Here is a 19,158-nt window from a genome sequence, read left to right as displayed (position 1 = left end):
GGACAAACTTTAAACTCTTGCAGTCTCCTTTGCTAAACTCTGCTGTACTCATCTTCACTTTAATGACAGAGTGGTTGAGAGAGTAACCGGAAATGCTTTCTTTGTTTTGCTTATTCTCAATTCAGTCTCTGCAGACTGCTGAATTCAACCTTGATGTTCTCCAAGTATGCTCTGTTCACTAGAACAGAAGCTCTGGTAGGGCTGGGTTTTGATCTCTGCTTCACCAGTGTGTAATGCCTGGCAGATAGTAGGGTGCAGTAATATTTGTTGAATGAAGAAATAAATGGATAAAAAATGAGTGCTTTTTCATAGCCTGTTAGTTTATGCATGTAGCATGGCTAAGTGCATATTATAGGCAAAATAAAGTTAGGGCATGGAAGTTAATTAGATGCTTCTATATTAATCTGTTCCTTACTTGCCTTCTAGAGCTTGGTATTGGGGCAAAGTGTATTTTTCTGAACAAATTTCTCAGCTACCTTTGTTTGAAAGGTAAGAAGTCAATTTAACCCCTTACCTGCTTTTTTATCCCCGAGTCCCAGTTAATGTAGTTAAGTTTAGTACTCAATCAGACAGAAAAGAATGAACTTATGTGTAGCCCTATCTCTATAGTGTCTGTAGTTTCTGATTTCTGTGTTTGCTTTTGTTCTTGTTGCTGCTCTATTTAATTAATTCTTAATCATGTAAACTGCCTCAAAAGTATTTTTGAAAAAATAAGGACAAATTACTTCCATAAACATTTATATTCTTGTAAAGTTGTATATTGCTTACTTTTTTTTTTTTTAAAGACAATCATTTAAGATGTTTTTGTGGTCCAGTATTTTTAAAAGAATTCAGTTATGAATTTTATACAGCAGATGCTTAGTTAATGTTATGGGCGGAATTACATCCCTCATAATTTATACGTTGAACTTAAAATGTGACTTTATTTGGACATAGGGTCTTTAAGAAGATGATTAGGTTTAGATGAAGTCATTGGGGGTAAGCCTTAATCCAGTATAACTGGTGGTATGACTTATAAGAAGAAGGTATTAGGACAGAGTAGAGAGGAAGGACCAGGTGAAGACACAGAGAAAGGACAGCCATCTGCAACCCAAGGAGGGAGGCCTCAGAAGAAAGCAGCCCTGCAGACACCTTGATTTCAGACTTCCAGCCTCCAGAATAGTGAGAAAATAAATTGCCGTTCTTTAAGCCATCCAATGTGTGGTATTTGTCACAGTAGCCCTAGCAAACTAATGTACTTAGTGAAGTGAATAAAATGTAGATATCCATCTTTTATTTTATCAACCTACATTTTAATAGTATCATCTCCTTTATATCTTATGATGATATGGAATTCTTATTTTCAGGAAGTTAAAAAATTTCAAATGTGTATTCCATAGAATAATACTTTATGTTTATGTCATTCTTTATATTTTAAATAATTGGTACATGCCATCTCATTAGATTAGCAATCTGACATCAATGATTTGCTGTAGAAATGCATCCCGTTGCATAAGAACATTTCAGTGTCTATGTAGTCATATGACTTACAGATGCTCTGTAATAATAATAATTAATGCCTATAATAGTGACTTTGAAGTACTAATACCATTCAGGTACTTTGCCCTTTCAGCTAGATTTAATATTAGTGTTAGTCTGTTATTCTAAGAAGTGGTAAACAGTATATATTAATGTGATAGCAGATAGGGATTAGAATATTAAATTTGCTGAAATTCTTTATTCTTTACTTAAATTGTTGGTGAATAGTATTAATGGCATTGCTTTTGCAGTAACGAGCTGTGCTAGTTTTAATTCAGCCACGTCAGGTGATTTGTGAATTACCTGTAAGAGAAATCAAAGACTGTAAACCTTTGTTCAGTGTGAAACATTCTTTTGCTTATTGTAAAATGAAAGATGTGCTAATCAATAATGAATAACATAATTTTCTGTGGTAGCAATTGTGGAGGTAAGTTCTCTGAGGTTTTAAAATATATTAAGTTGTAAAAAACTTATATATGAAAAAGATTGGTTTTGAACCTACTCAGTTTTTAGCATTGGCTTGCTTTTATTCCACAATATAGTAAATGTCGAGAAAAACGAACTTGGAATATTGCACTCCTATCTTTCGTTTTTCTTCATCATCCCTCAGCATTCTATGTGTATACTTTAAATGCCACAAGAAAATAAAAGCAGTATTTTATGAAATGGTCTGCCCTAAATTTTAAGGACTCTATTTTTAATAACTCCGAGCTTTAAAAGTCTTGGAAGCTTTAAATAATTTCTATTTTTGGCAGACACCATGAGAATTGTTTTGGATAAATTATTTGAAAATAGATGTCTTCATTTAAGTCATATTCTGTTTGTGAATTCCTTTACAGATATTGTCCAAAGATGGGTAAAATTTTCTTTTAGTTTAAGATGATCAAGATGGTTGGAAAGGCATGATGAATTTCTTACCTGACCTGATAGCATGAGTCAATTTAAATGAATTTTCTTACTTTTATTCAAAAACTAGCAAATTATGTTTTATTTTTCACTGGACTGCTTTAGGCAGGCATAGCAAATATCCCAATTTAAATTTTATCTAGAACATGTAGACCTTATTGCCATTTGGGTATTGCTTCTGTAGTGAAGACAACTGATTACTAATACAAACTGTAATGGCTAACAATTTGAAAACTATAGTTTTTATAATTAGCTTATAGTTTTAAAATGGCTCTTAATGACTGAATTTTTTTACATCTTAATCAGTGAAAAATAACTAACCTATACTTTCTGTCAATTTGAGTTTTAAGGCTTTTTTTGACTACTCAAGATCTTACATTTACATAATCTTCTTTAAACATTTCCCCTTTTAATAAATTTCATTATGTATTGTACCCCAAAGATACTGGCTGTCATTGTGATTATGTTGCTCGTTCTGCATTCCTTTGCATAGCCTGGCAGATGTGATGCTCTGGACGTCTCATGCAGGATGCCTGCCTACGTCTGGCTTCTATGGCTTAACTAGAGGCTAACTTTATCACTGATGGGCTGGTGGTGGGCAGGGCAGTAGTGCTGTCTCTTTTTCTGATTTTCTTTGCATTTACTTTTTTATCTTGATGGAAAATTTGGCACTTACTAAGAGAACAATGATGTATTTTGCCATTTAAATAGTGGAATTCTTTTTTTTTGTTACTGTTTATTTATTTATTTTTGTTACGAATGGACATTTATTTTCCTTTAGGAAAATATCAAGCAACAAAACAGTAATTAATGGATAATAAAATGAACAAAGTAATGGTGATTTTAAAGAAGTATTTCTAAGGTTTGTTCTGTTTTTGTCAAGGAGACTCCTAGTTCTTGCTCAGCCAAGATTTTTCTTCTGTGAATAGTGTTTGGATATAATTCACATTATCTCCAGTGACTCTACTTTTTCCTGGCTACTAAAGATAAATAGCTCCTTAGATTGATAGTTTCTTTCTGTTGATATATTGGTAAGTCAGCCAGTTCAGAGTTAAGTCTAGTTGATTTGAAAATCTGGATGGGTAAATGCCTTGAAAATGCCCTTGGAGACCAAATTAAAATTAAAACCATTTTTTGTTTTGCATGGTACTATTATTTTTGTTATGTCAAAAGCCCAGTCTGAATACTGATGCATTTCAGACGACACATTTATTCATGTCTTATATGGGGAAAAAACAAACACATAAAATATTCACTCTTAAGGGGCAGCAGCCCTAAAGTAAAAACATTTTATGACTGGCCAGTAGTCTTCCTGGCTGTTCATTTATGAAAGATGCATCCTTTCCAAATACCTAATGCATGTGGGGCTTAAAACCTAGATGACGGGTTGATGGATGCAGCAAACCACCATGGCACATGTATACCTATGTAACAAACCAGCATGTTCTGCACATGTATCCCAGAACTTAAAGTATAATAATAATAGAAAAAGAAATATGCATCCTTTCATTTTGTATCTCCTTGGCTTGATAGATTGTTGAAGCAAACACTTGAGGGCAGTCATATATTTAGGGTAGTGAAGACTACTGATTACTAATGCAAACTAATTAGCTAACAGTTTGAAAACTATAGTTTTTATAATTAGCTTATAGTTTAAAAACAGCTCCTAATAACTATGAATAACTCACAGTTTTGGCTCCTTAACACAAACAAGATCATGTATATTATACCTGTTATAATTGAGTTAATTTATGGGTTTTACAGAGCAACACTTCAATTATCTCTCTTTAGGGATTGTTCTTCCTATTTCCATATAGATATCTCAGAATATTTCATTGCTGTCACCTTTGAGTACTTCTCAGCATAATGTTTACACCACAGTTCTCAGCTTCAGATCAGTAACTCTGGGATGTGCAATAGAATCAATCAGAATGCACATGCCTGTGCTTTGTCCTGGATGTATTGCTTTAGAATTTTGGAGGTGGTAGCTGGATAAGTGCATCATGGAAAAGCTTCTCAGTGTATTCTGACACACTCCTTTCATGAAGAGGCATTGACTATACCATAAACCCTAGAAATACATCATTGGCAATACTACTGTTTTAAAGGAGAGAAAGGCATCTTTTTGTTTTTGACCCAGAATGGCATTGCCTGTAACAGGTGAAAGGGAATCATGCTATGTTAACAGGAATCAACATTATCCATTTTTAATGAGTTCATTAAACAGGCAATATTTATTTGGTTGTCTGTTCTATGTTAGGAGCTTTCAGTTCAGCACTCAGGCAGCAAATAAGGTAATTGCCTGTGCATATGCTTGGTGCTCTCTGTCTGTCCAAAGCTCCTCTCTTCTCCATTCCCTTTTTTCCTCAGTAACTCATCTATTAACATGTAAATCAAGAAATGCCCTCTGTCTCAGGGAAGCCCTTACTAGAATCTCTAGGTTGAATTAGAGGCCAACTCCACAGCACCCTAGAGTTCGTAGCATGTTGTTATCATCTGTGTGTATCATTGCATGTAAAAATATTCTTATTTGTTATGGTTTGCTTGTATGTGTTTGTCATTAATCTATTAATTCATTCAGTGAAGAGATGCTGACTCGTATACTAGCCTGGGAAACCTCTGTGTCCTCAGTGCCTAATTTAATATTCCTTTTTCTATCTAGTAATAAAATTGATATGAATGTTTATGTCTGAGGTCTATATAAATTAAAAGGTAAAAAGTCTTAAGCCAGGTGTGGTGGCATGCACCTCTATTCACAGATATTTGGGAGACTGACGTGGGAGCATTGCTTGAGGCCAGAAGTTTGAGGCTGTAGTATACAATGCTCTCGCCTGTGAATAGCTGTGGTCCTCCAACATGGACAATGCAGTGAGACCCTGTCTTTGAATAAAAAAAAAAGAAAGAAAAAACAAAAAAACAGTAAAAGGTCTTGGGGAAGGGTCTATAGCAAATAAGCAGAGGAAATTTGAGCTGTTGCCCTTTAACAGGAGACAAGAAGATACTTTTCATAAGAATTGCACTTTCTACACTAAATTAGAAGGTTCGATAGTAGGTCAGAATTATGGAATTTTGTAAGGGTAAATTTAACATATTTGTGTGTATGTTTCTGATATTTTATACATCACATTTGAAATTTCTTTTTGTTTCTATTAATTCATTCAGTAAGCAGTATTTAAACCAGTCCTTCTTAAACTTTATTTTTGCATGGTCTCTGTGATTCTCTTCTCTCCTTGTTGCCTTTCTTCTCTCAGCGGCCCCATCTCTTCTGCTTGCTTTTCGTCCTAAACCGCTAAGCAGTAGAGCTTCTTAAGGTTTTATTCCTATCAACATCTCTTCTTTTTCTACGCAGTGATCTGTAATATCACCCTTTCTTAAGGGTCTCTGTACCATCTTTATGTCAATGATTCCCCAGTTTTTAATCAGCTTCAATCCTTTTATTATAGAGAGTAATTAATTTCAAATACTCAGTCACGAAGAAAGGGTAGACTGATAGATATCTGCAGCTGACGTCAGGACTTTTCATCAAATCCAACGGTGGTTCATGAAAGCATTCATTGAAGTCAGATATCTTCTCTTTAAAAACATTATAAAACCCCTATTTTTTGCTTTAATAATGTCTCCGTGTTCATAGTTCTTACCTACCCTTTTTACCTTACTGTCTGTGTTGCTGTCCTAGGACTGCTGTATGAAATTATTACAAACTTTGTGGCTTAAAACAACAGAAAAGAATTTTCCTCACCATTCTGAAGACCAGAAGTCTGAAATGAAGGTGTTGGCAGGGCCATACTCCCTCTAAAGGTGCTAGGAAAAAATCCTTTCTTGCCTTTTCCCAGCTTCTGGTAGCTCTTGGTGATCATTGGTGGCGTTTGGTTTGTGGCTGCATCACTCCAATCTCTGCTTTCACATGCCTTTCTTTATGTATATTTCTGTGTGTCATCTCCTCTTAAGGACAGCAGTCATTGAATGTAGGGCCCATTCCAATCCAATATGACCTCATCTTAATGAATTAAGTCTGGGAATATAGTTATATGTGGGAATATATTAGAGAAGACTATTTCCAGTGTTCTGGGTGAGTATGAACTTTTAGGGGATACTAACTTACTATTCTCCCTAGGTTAATCTATGCTAAATACTCAACAGGAGAGGCAGCTGTAGGGAAGAGCTAGAGTATGAAACCTGGAAAAACGACTGCCAGACTCTGCTGCTTGTGGGTGTGTGGCCGTGGGTAAGGTAGTTGCTCTGTGCTTTCAGCTTCCTCATGTACAAAATTGAGATAATAATGATGCCGACTTTGGGGAATTCTTGTAAAGATTAAAATGTTCCAAATATGTAAAGCGCATAGAACAATCCCCAGCAAAAAGTGGAACATGTTAGTGATAATTGCTGTCATAGTCGGTCTTTTTGCTTAGTAGGCCTGAGATAAAACTTTCTCCTAATTCGTCTCTCCTCCTCCCTCTTCCTGATTTTACATGTTACTTAGTTGTTTCTCCTTCTCACTATAATTATTTGTGAGAAGTTACAAGAGTTACACTACGGTAAGAGCAGACAGGCTTTGCACACCTTCAAGGTCAGTTCTGGACCAACCCACTCAGAAACCACTGCACGGATGAATGGCTGGAGATTGTGAGGCCTATTGTGTCTCCAGGTGCCTGTGGTTACATGGGATCCCTGGAATGTTAATTAATTTTCATATTTCCCCTTAAGGTACTTCTGTGGCTCAAACAATGAATTTCTGAGTTAGGTCCCAGAGTGGCATTTTTGTTTGCCAACACCCTCATAGGAAACTGTACTAGAAGCTTTCTTGTAATATTTAAGTCTTTAAAAGACATTCTAGATATGTAAAGCCAGTTCAATATCTGCTCTCAGGACTAGCACTGGAGCCTTTGGTGACATCTTCACACTAAAGATTCGGAGATTACTTTAGGTTATGTGCCTTGCAACACTAAGGTAGATTTATTGCAACTGAGGGGCCCTGAGGTAAGCGAACATATTCTCATCTTTCTTCTGAGAACCTTTGGGCCCCATTAGAAGTATTTGGTTTTAAAGTATGCCTTATTTTATATCATCCCCTGCAATATTTTTTTCTTCTCAAAATTAGAGAAAAACAATACACCAGTATCTCAGGTGATAGTAGTGTTTGGCACTTAGGGACTCCAGATGTGTTCTTTAAAGTAGATTGAAGTCTTTTGAATTCTTTCCTGCTATTAGAGAACAATGGCAAAAAGCCAGATTCAATCTAGCTAAGTAATTTATAAGATAAGCTAAGTAACATAAGTTTGGATGTTCAGTATAATTTGTCAATGTGTGCTTTTTAGGTATAGTTGCTTATTTCTATTACACCAGGAAATTAAACTACAATATTAAAAATTTCAGGCCAGGTATGGTGGCTCATGCCTGTAATCCCAGTACTTTGAGAGGCCGAGGCAGGAGAATCACTTGAGGCCAAAAGTTTGAGACCAGCCTAGGCAACATAGCGAGACCCCCATCTCTAAAAAAATAAAAATAAAATAATTAGCCAGGCATAGTGGCACACCTGTAGTCTCAGCTGTTCAGGAGGCGGAGGCAGGAGGATTGCTTGAGCCCAGGAGTTTGAGGTTATAGAGAGCTGTGATGGTGCCACTGAACTCCAGTCTGGGCAACAGAAAGAGATCCTGTCTTTTCCCACTCCCCCCAAAGCTGAGATAATTCAGTTTAAAAATCCTTATGAATAAAAAAGGACTTATTAAATTGACGTGAACCACTTATACTGTACTGTGCTTTTACTTCACTGACCTATATTTTGGATATTTAATACATACTAATGTATTCATAAAAACTATTCTAGTTTCTTCTCTCTGTAGAGGGATGAGCTGAGGAAACTACTCATTCATTCATTGATTCACAAAAGTTTAAAGTGTAAACATTACTGGCTTAGTACCGGACCGAGGATACAGAGATGAGTGAAACTCAATCTTTTTCTCAGTGAATCTGGAAGAGGGAATTGATGTGTAAACCATTAAATTAAAACATAGTGTGAAAAGGGTAAGACATAGCAATTATTAACTTTATCTAGAAGTGAATGTGGGGAGAAGTGTGCTGCCAGGTGGTAATGCCTGAGCTGTGTTTTAAAACATAGAAGAAGCTTGTTGGCTGATAGGAACAGAGGAGAAGAAAGCCAGCAAGATCTTCTCAGGTACCATGGTTTCACAAGATACGGTGTATTTAAGAACTACAAGCAACTTGATTTTCCCGGAGTTTGCAGTACATGGGTTTTATATTTCCCAGAGTCCTCTAGTAGCTGTGGTCTTCAGTGTGGTTTCTGGAAAATCAGAAAATTTTACTGACCTTATGATATTTTCCAAATCATTTGAAGAGATAATATAATATGAAGTTAATGAACATTTGCACAAGTGAATGTAAATTAAGCCCTGATAACTGATATCTCAAAATTGGAGATATTATAATCATAGCATTTTCAATGTTCTTCCTGCTTCAGTACATCTAAGATATGTGAAGCACTCTTGTTAGTAATGGTGGCTCCCCATGGCAATAACTCTTGATCATGGGCAGTGGTATAGGAGTAGGCCCAATCTGTGTATTTGCTAAGGTCAGTCTAGTTTCTGTAGCAGATATATCTCCACATATAAGTGGATTAACACACTGTATTGGTCCTTTTTCATGCTGCTAATAAAGATATACCCAAGACTGGGCAATTTACAATAGAAAGAGGTTTAATTGGACTTACAATTCCATGTGGCTAGGGAAGCCTCACAATCATGGCGGAAGGCAAGGAAGAGCACGTCCTGTCTTACATGGATGGCAGCAGGCAAAGAGGGAATGAGGAAGGTGCAAAAGCAGAAACCCCTGATAAAACCGTCAGATCTCTTGAGACTTATTCACGATCATGAGAACAGTATAGGGAAACCGCCCCCATGATTCAGTTATCTCTCACCGGCTCCCTCCGTCAACATGTGGGAATTGTGGGAGTACAATTCAAGATGAGATTTGGGTGGGGGACACAGAGCCAAACCATATCACACAATAAATACCTTTTTTTCTCATTTAAGTAAAGTACAAAGTGGAAGCTTTTTACTGATAGGAGGGTATGAGGTGGATGGAGGTTAGGTTGCGGGGGAGTGGGCCTGGCTTCCTGTTTTGCTCAGAGATTCAAGCTGATAGACACTCCACTTTCTACAGCAAGTAGCTTTGAAAGTTGCCTTGGGTGTTCCCAGCAAAGTGGGATATGGGGAAAGAGAATGGAGAAGGTCCATCTGCTTTTTGCCTAAGTTTGGAAGTGGCATACGTAACCTTTGCTCATGTCTCCTTGGTGAAAATCAGCCAGGAGGTCCCACCTAAATGCAAAGGAGGGTGGGAAATGTGGTCTTTCCGAACAACAGTTCAGCTCTGTAGAAGGTGACCACAACACAGCCAGCTGCCTCTGTAGCCAAGGCTTTTTAGACTCTCCAGAGGGAGTGAGGGGTATGGAAATAATAGGTAGCTTGAGAAAGCCTCACAGGTGATTCCCGTATGTCCTCTTAGGGAGGGCACTTTTCTCTCTTCAGCTGATTTGAGTGTTATAACTAGCCATATCTCTTCCTGTGTAGATACAGATCAGAAAATTTAGGGAGGGTAAGTTGGGGGCAGAATTAAATGTAAAACTTGGATTAAGTATTTCATGTACATCATTCTGATTTTCCTTCATTTCTAGCTGTCATGGTGTGCTGCTTTTTTTTTTTTTTCCAGCCAATTTTCAACATCAGTTTTTGTTAAAATTGTTTAAAATTCTTAAAACTCCCAGGAAATCATAACTTTTAAATACATTTGAAGCATTATATTGCTTTTGGAAGAGGTGACACAATCCTCAGATTGATGAATATTTGATGTAATTTTTTATTTGAGTAAAATTTTAGTGAAGAGTCCATTATGAAATAATTTTCAAGTGGGCAACATATATGTATAGTGTAGCTGATAAGTGGAGATTAAGCGTATATTCTGCTTTTTATCTCTCTTTCAACAACAAATGCTGTGAGGTTTACATTATTAGCTTGTAACCTTATCTAAGTGGTGTTAACGAGTCTTAAGATTAACAGCAACAACAGCAGAAACTCTTGGAAAGAGATTAAGAATTTCTGCAACTGCTGATAGTTTTTTGATTTTGAAAAAGTCACTTCCTTTTGTTAACCATTGTAAAGATTGAAACTATTGCAGTAAACAGGATGCTTAGTGTGACAGTTTGAACCACATTTTCAGTCCTCTTTGTCATTTGATTTAAATATCTAAACTTTGCTCTGCTTTCTCCAGAGGCTCTGTTAAAGAATGGCAAGAGATATACCAAGCAGTATGTGGAGTCTCAGAAGGTGATTTCTGGCCATTGTATTTATGCTTATTCTTACTAATTAGTTATCTCTGTGTGTGTGTAGCCTACAATGTTTCAGGCTCTGTGATAAGCCAGGTGGTAGATGAGGGGTACAAAAGGACAGAATCCCTATTCTCACAAAGTTTATGTTTCAGTGCAGCATCATTCAATTGAACTTTTGTGATGATGGGAAATGTTGTGTGTCTATCTGTACTCTTCATCGTCATGGCCACTAGCCATGTGTGGCTATTAAGCTTTTGAAATCTGGCTAATGCTGCTAAGGAACTGAATTCTTATTTAATTTGAATTCATTTAAATGTAAATAGCTACACGTGGCTGGTGGCTATCTTATTGGATAGTTTAGGTCGCATGGAAATACAGACGTTATTCAAATAACCATGGTAAGAATGTAAAATTTCAAGTCTAACAAGTGATATGAAGGAGGTAGATGAAATGCTTTGAGCACCTATAGAGGTTTATTTCACTAATATAGGTAGGTCATTAAAAGCTTAAGTGTGAGTGATAGAGATGGGGAGAAGTGGACAAATTTAAAGGATAAATAGAGTAGAAAATGAACAGGATCTGGCAATTGTTTTGAAAAAATTTGTGAGGCTAGGTGGTCTCAAAGATGCCTTCTAGATTTCTTTCTTGTAAAACTGAAGAGATGAGGCCTATCCACTAAGAGAGAGAACATTGATAGAGGACCAGATTTGCAGGTGAAGCAAATGAGTTAGGTTTTGTAATATTGGGTTGGAATATATAGGCCTTGAAGAGAGATTTGGGCTGGACATAGACAGCTGGTAATTGAAGCTATAAGCAAGGATGAAAGAGTATCAATTGAGTCATCAGAGTCACTCTGAAAGTGAGTCACTTAGAAAGAATATTGATTGAGTGATCAGAGGGCCAGTAATGAGTTGAGGAACTACAGTGCTTAATGGTGAGTATGCATGCAAAGGAAGGATAAGAATTACGGATTCTGAGGGAGTTGAGGAATCACTGAAGTTAAGGTTCTAATGAAGTCAAAGAATGGTTTTAGTGGATACAGCTGAATGAGTAGGCTGGGAGGAGAGAGGGTGGTGGTTTCTTTTAAGATAGCTGGATAAGTAAATTTTGAGATGAAACATTTGGTGCTGATGATAATATTCAGGAGCCAATTAGGGAAATGGATGACCCACATAAAGGTGGTCACTGGAGATTAGGGGACTATGAGACTATATAGATTAATTAAAGTGAAAACATTTCATCTCATTTTGACTAAGTAGTCAAAAACTCTCTCTCCTGTTAGAATTGTAAGCTATTAATGTGAATGTCATAATATGCATATATTTAAGTAGTAATATCTTATGTGAAACTCACTCGTTATGGTGCATAATGAAGCTGATGATCATGCAATACCTCAGGAAAATTTGATCATTCAGAATTTTCAGGTTTGCTATAGAAGGTCATTTGAAAATGATTAAAGATGATTTATCCCATTATTTAACAAATGTATATGACCTCCTCAACCTTGACAGGTACCAATAATAAATGCCTTGAACTTTGCATGTGTGACATTAAAGGTATTATCATAGATTAAATTACCTTTCCATGCTTTGAAATCTTTAAAGCTGAATATTTGATCACTCATCTTTCATTACCATTGATTATTTCTAGCTGCCCTTACATTTTTTCTTTCTTTTTTTATAATTAACTAAAACCACAACCTGGAAAGAACGTGAGTTATTTGAATCTTGTTTTGAAAAAGCCATTGAAGTTTTAATACCTACAGGGAAACAGATAGTTATCAAAACCATTTGGAATCACTCTCTCTGAACCAATTCTCACCCCTCCTCCCATGCTTACACAACAGCACACATAAGATGACTCTTCTAGTTTGAGCCAAGTTGTTAAATATAATTCTCAAATTATTTTAAACATAATTTGAACAAAAGTGTTCAACTGGACAGATGTTTCATCTTTTGTGTAAGAATACTTCCTCTTTAAAATTTTGAAATCAAAACACATTTAATTAACATAATGGAGATATTACTATAAATGATATACATGAAAATACCAATTTTTAGGTATGATTTATTTGATTATTTCTAGCCCTTCACAGTTGCCACTTGTTTGTATATATGTATAATCACATTTGGTCATCCTACCAATAATTCCACAAATAATAATAACAGCTTTAATATAGTTTGGATATTTGTTTCTGCCCAAATCTCATGTTGAATTGTAATCCCCAGTGCTGGAGGTTGGGCCTGGTGGGAGGCGTTTCAGTCATCGGGGCAGAACCCTCATGGCTTGATGCTGTCTTCATGATAGTGAGTACTCGGGAGATCTGGTCATTTAAAAGTGTGTGGCACCTCCTTTCCCAGCCTCTTCCTACTTTTGCCATGTGACATGCCTGCTCCCATTTTGCCTTTTGCCATCAGTAAAAGCTCCCTGAGGCCTCCCAAGAAGTCAAGCAAATGCCAGACCCATACTTTCTGTATAGCCTGCAGGACCATGAGCCAGTTAAATCTCTTTTCTTTGTAAATTACCCAGTCTTAAATATTTCTTTATTGCAATGCAGGAACAGTCCAATACAGAGAATTTGTACTGAGGAGTTAGGCATTACTAAAAGATAACTGAAAATGTGGAGGCAGCTTTGGAACTGGGTAAGGGGCAGAGGTTGGAAGAGTTTGGAGGACTCAGAAGAAGATAGGAAAATGAAGGAAAGTTTGGGATTTCTTAGAGACTAATTAAAAGATGGTGACCAAAACGCTGATAGTGATATGTACAGTGAAGGCCAGGCTGCTGAGGTCTCAAATGGAAATGAGGAACTTACTGGAAACTGGACCAAAGGTCATGTGTGTTATGCCTTAGCAAAGAACTTGGCTGCGTTCTATTCATGCCCTACGGGTCTGTGGAAGTTTAAACTTAGGAGTGATGATCTAGGGTATCTGAAAGTAGAAATTTCTAAGTAGCAAAGTTTTCACCATGTGGCCTGGCTGTCTCTAACAACCTACCAGATGCAGGAGCAAAGAAATGACTTAAAGTTGGAATTTATATTTAAACAGGAAGCAGAGTATAAAAGTTTGGAAAACTCGTAGCTTAGCCATGTAGCAGAGAAAGTAAAAGCTTATTTGGAAGAAGAATTCAAGCAGGCTGCAGAGCAACCACTTGTGAGAGAAATTTGCATAACAAAAAAGCCAAATGCCATATCCAAGACAGTGGGGAAAAGGCCTCTAAGGCATTTCAGAGACCTTAGCCCCAGCTGCAGCCATCACAGGCTCAGAGAGGCCTGGGAGGGAAGAATGGTTTCGTGGGCCAGGCCCAGGAACCTACTGCCTTGTGCAGCCTTGGGACATTGCTCCTATATCCTGGCTGGTCTGGCAGCCATGCCTCAAAGGGGCCTAGGTACAGCTTGGGCTGCCACTTTGGAGAATGCAAGCCATAAGCCTTGGCTGTTTCCATGTGGTGGTAAACCTGTAGGTGCCCAGAATGAAAGAGCGAATAATGCTTGGCAACCTCTGCCTATATTTCAGAGGATGTATGAGAAAACCTGGATGTCCAGGCAGAAGCCTGCTACAGGGGTGGAACCCTTACAGAGAACCACTGTTAGTATGGCGCTAAAGGGAAATCTGAGGCTGGAGCCCCCACACAGCATTCCCAGTGAGGCAGTGTCTAGTGAGTCTGTAAAAAGGGGTACTGCTGTCCTCCAGACCACAGAATGGTAGATCCACTGGCAGCTTGCACCCTGTGCCTGGAAAAGCCAGAGGCATTTAACTTCAACCTGTGAGAGAAGCCTTGAGGGCTGAACCCTGCAAAACCACAGGGGTGGAACTTCCCAAGGCTTTGAGAGCCCACCTCTTGCAGCAGTGTGCCCTGGATGTGAGAAATGAAGTCAAAGGAGATTATTTTGGAGCTTTAAGATTTAATGACTGCCCTGCTGAGTTTCTGACGTCAGTGGGGTCTGTAGCCTCTTTCTTTTGGCCAATTTCTCCCCTTTGGAATGGGAGTGTTTACTCAGTGCCTATATCCCCATATTATCTTGGAAGTAAATAACTTGCTTTTGATTTTACAGGCTCATAGGTGGAAGGGCTTTGCCTTATCGCAGATGAGACTTTAGACTGGATTTTTGACTTAGTGCTGGCATGAGTTAAGACTGTTGGGAAGGCATGATTATATTTTGCAATGTGAGGAGGACATGAGATTTGGGAAAGGCCGGGGCGGAATAATGTAGTTTGGATATTTGTCCTCAGCTAACTCTCGTTAGTACTGGAAGTGAGACCTGGTGGGAGGAGTTTAGATCATGGGGCTGCCCCCTCATGGGTTGATGCTGTCTTCCTGATAGTGAGTTCTTGTGGGATCATTTAAAAGTGTATAGCACTTCCCTCCTCGCTCTCCTCTCTCTCCGTCTCCTTCTTGTACCATGTGACATGCCTGCTCCTGCCTTACCTTCTGCCATGAGTAAAAGTTCCCTAAGGCCTCCCTAGAAGCCTGTCAGATGCCAGAGCATGGGTCTTGTACAGCTGGCAGAACTGTGAGCCACTTAAATCTCCTTTTTTAAATATTATCTAGTCTCTAGTATTTCTTTATAGCAAGAAATACAAGCTTCTTTACCATTAAATTATGATGGAATGAAGGTTTTTAATTCTCTAATTTGTCTCAGACTTAAGGCTTGAGGCAGTTCTATTAAAATCACACAAGTATGCATATATCATAGTGCATTTTCATTATTCTCATGTGTATCCTCATTTTAAATGGCAAGTGTAGCAATGGAATTGTTTTATTCATTGTTACAAAGAAATGCAACTTCTGGATGGGTGCAGTGACTCATGCCTGTAGTCTCAGCACTTTGGGAGGCTGAAGTGTGAAGATCACTTGAGTCTAGGAGTTTGAGACCAGCCTGGACAACATAGAAAGGCCCTATCTCTGCAAAAATTTAAAAATTAGACAGGCAGTGTGGCGCATGTCTGTAGTCTTAACTGCACAGGAGACTGAGGCAGGAGGATCCCTTGAGTGTAGGAGTTTGAGGCTGCAGTGAGCTGTGATTTAACTGCACTCCAGTTTTCCAGCCTGGGCAACAGAGTAAGACACTGTGTTTAAAAAAAAAAAAAAAAAAAAAGAAGCTTCTATCTTTAAACTTCCTTTTCTTTTGAACTAAATCTGCTGAGGAAGCTGTTTTTGGTTACTTAATTCTCTTTAGTGTAACTATTTCATCTTTATTTTTGATTAACCCAGCCTATATTACTCTGTTATATGGCATTGGTACCTGTCACAGGGAACTTCTCCTGTGTCAGTGGGTCCATTCAGTGCTCTCTACATTATTTTATTTATTTATTTATTTTTCGCCGTTGGGAGCCTGTCTTTATACAAAGTTTAAACATGTGTCTGCTGAGAAGTGATGGGTTCTTCCTAGTCATTTGGGTCCCATGGGGATATTTATACCGAAGCCCACAATCCCAGCTGTTTACCTTTAATGTTGAAGATCTTATAACATAATGCATCATGTTATCTCTTCTTCCTGCTTCTAGGCCTCTGCTACCCCACCAACTCTTTCCACATGGCTGTACCTTTCAGTAGGATCCATGTTATGTTCTGAATCCCTTGCAAGCCACACCCAAGTCATGCATACCCAGAAGTGCACTGCCTTAAGTGTATTTAACTGCCACCAGCCTTTTCCGCGATGCATTAATATTTCCTTGTCATGGAGGATATGGATTTGAGCTGATAGTTGACCTTCTCTTAGAGCAATTGCTCTCAAACTTTTATGACTAGTAGTTATGGTAAGAAGTATATTTAAAATTATGATCCAGCATGGATACTCCTGTATATATACCTAACAAACAAATGCTTCACAAACCAATACTTATCCGTGCTACTTAGAATACAATGTGATATTTTCTACACTAGTAGTAAATTTTAAAAAACTGGATGTTTTGACAGAGACACCTCATTACCACCCCCTTTATCCACACCCCCAACCCACCCAAGAAAAGGTTTAAGCCAGACTGTAGAGTTTGAGAAGTCACTAAAACTCTAAAACTTGCTCTACATCTGTCTTTTCTTCTCATACTCTCCCATGGCCACAAGGGGCAGGCCTTCTTTCTTCCTGCATGCCAGAGCTTCCCTTTTCATCATAGGCTGAGCCTTTTCTGTATTATGGGTAAACTCTATGATCCAGCTCTTGATATGGGAGTGGGGAACTACCAAGAAAAATAAATTTTCTAAAAATGTTATACCCAAGAAGATGATTTAAGGTCATGTTTTTCTATTAGGAGATTCTCCTAAATCATTTTGTTTCTACTCTGGAAAATACTGATGAATAAAAGTGGGGACAATGTTATCATTTTTCTATCATATTCTTTATTCTGTTTGAAAGTAATTGTCTGTGAATATTAATAATTCTCCTTTTTATTGGATTATGGTGCCTCTAGTGTTAAAAGTATTTTCTTGCAAGTTTTCATTGTCTGGGTTCATAATTTTGAGGAGATTCTTCAAACACTGCTTTATATGATGTTTAAAAATGGATATGGTAGGTATTTAATAATAAAGAAAAGGGATGTTATTGTACTTTATATACTGGTTATGTGACATTCTGACAAATTCTTTTAAATTAAAACTACAAACAAAACTACTTTTCCCATATGCAAGGAAATCTCTCTTCATACAGAACAGTTATTTCAACTTCTTTTACAAAGAAAATATTACCTAGAATTTTTATTTTTTTTATTGCTTTTTGATTATTTTTATTGAAATGCTTATTGTCTCTTGTTAACTAATTATATTAATTATGGAGCTAGTGCTCAGTTTCTCAACCTTTTCCAAAAGAAGTCCCCAGTTTCCATTAAAGAGTTTTATGGGGGCTCCCCACACGTCAAATTTCACACAGCCGGCTACATTGGCTTTTTGCAAAGGTCTTTGAATGCAATGCCAAGGCCTCCCACTAATTGTTTTATGGGCTCAGTGTGGGATCTGCATCCCTGACTGGGGAAGCCCCATGTTAAAGGACTGTGGGAGTGAGGAGTTGTCAAACACACCAAGAGCGAGCACTAAAAAAATCCTGGTTAGCTGTAATGTTGCTGCCAAGGAGCATAAGCAGAACCACAAAACATGCCACATGCTGGCTGATTTTAAACAGTGAACCCTATTTCAGAGAATACTCACTTCATTACATTTGTGGGAGAAATTCAAATCACAAATAGCTCCATAATTAATTTGAGTGTTCACTTCAAGTTTTGGCATTGGTAAATTATTGTTTTCCAAGTGGTTAGAAAAATACAACTAAATATTTTTATGTGTTCTTTCAAGGAGACAAAGCTCATCCTGGTTATCTGTGAACATTTAGTCCTGGAATAATATGTTCAAAGTTGTATACTTATCTTTTTTCGTCCGAGAAGATTAAGGAAGTATGTTTTTACCCCTTTTAACCAGTGAATTGCATGTACCTACACTAGTAAAAGTAACTTTTTCTAAACTTGAACAAAGAGCTGTAGTGGTAGAATTAAGACTCCTACATCTTCACTAGGCCTTGACATTGATTTTTCTCAGCCTCACGGAATGCGCTTGGCATTTTGAACCTGTCTTTCCTCCAGAGATTGAAACAGGATATTTTTGAGGTACAGTATGACCTCAGAGTGCGCTGTTAGCTTGGCTAGTATTGATACGTGAACAGAATTATTACAGCCACACTTCAAGAGGCCTAGAATAGTAATACTGTATTCTATAGGAAGATAAGTGCATTACTCAGTTCTTGCATTGCTAGAAAGAAATGCCTGAGACTGGATAATTTATAAACAAGAGGTTTAATTGGCTCACAGTTCTGCAGACTCTACAGGAAACACGGTTCAGGCATCTGCTTGGCTTTTGGGGAGGTGTCAGGGAGCTTTTATTTGTGGTGGAAGGCAAAGTGGGAGAAGGCCAGTCACATGGTGAAAGCAGGACCAAGACACAGGAATGCGGGGAGGTACTCCACACTTTTAAACAACCGCATCTCATGAGAACTCACCCACAATCGTGAGGACAGCACCAAGAAGATGATGCTAAACTATTCAAGAGAAACCTGCCCCCTTGATCCACTCACCTCCCACCAGGCTTCATCTCCAATATTAGGCATTACAATTCAAAATGAGATTTGGTGGGGGCACAGATCCAAGTATATCAATAAATACAACCTGTTTCACTGCAGGATTGTAGCACTAAAATGAAATGACATATTGATATTTTTGTGAATTTTGAAGTATCTTTTTAGAAGTTGATGGAGAAAAATAGAGTCTTTTTTTTTGTAATCGAAATATGTTCATCTTTAAAAGAAGATCCTAATATTTCAGATAAATAATCTTGGATTAGCAATTTTTCTGGAAAAAAAAAATCTCATTTTGTTAACATGTTTTCTTTCCTTTTTTGTTGGGTGGGGAGGGGCAGAG

At 37.6% G+C, this 19,158-nt stretch overlaps 1 protein-coding gene across 7 annotated transcripts in view; it reads left to right on the top strand.

Moving 5' to 3' along the window:
* Positions 1 to 19,158, top strand: part of LOC105464217 (bone morphogenetic protein receptor type 1B) — a 393,013-nt gene that overhangs the window by 139,095 nt on the left and 234,760 nt on the right. The window contains exon 3 of one of the 7 annotated variants that reach the window (XM_071093298.1): positions 427 to 489. The exons of the other annotated variants lie outside the window; for them this stretch is intronic. The gene's annotated coding sequence lies outside the window, so the exon portion shown is untranslated. The remainder of the gene's footprint in view (positions 1 to 426; positions 490 to 19,158) is intronic. 7 annotated transcript variants of the gene reach the window in all.

Source organism: Macaca nemestrina, chromosome 3 (genome assembly GCF_043159975.1).
Source record: "Macaca nemestrina isolate mMacNem1 chromosome 3, mMacNem.hap1, whole genome shotgun sequence".
NCBI classification, from domain to species: Eukaryota; Metazoa; Chordata; class Mammalia; order Primates; family Cercopithecidae; genus Macaca; species Macaca nemestrina.
The sequence above is the reverse complement of the archived record's forward strand: the minus strand, read 5'-3'. Positions and strand labels throughout refer to the sequence as shown.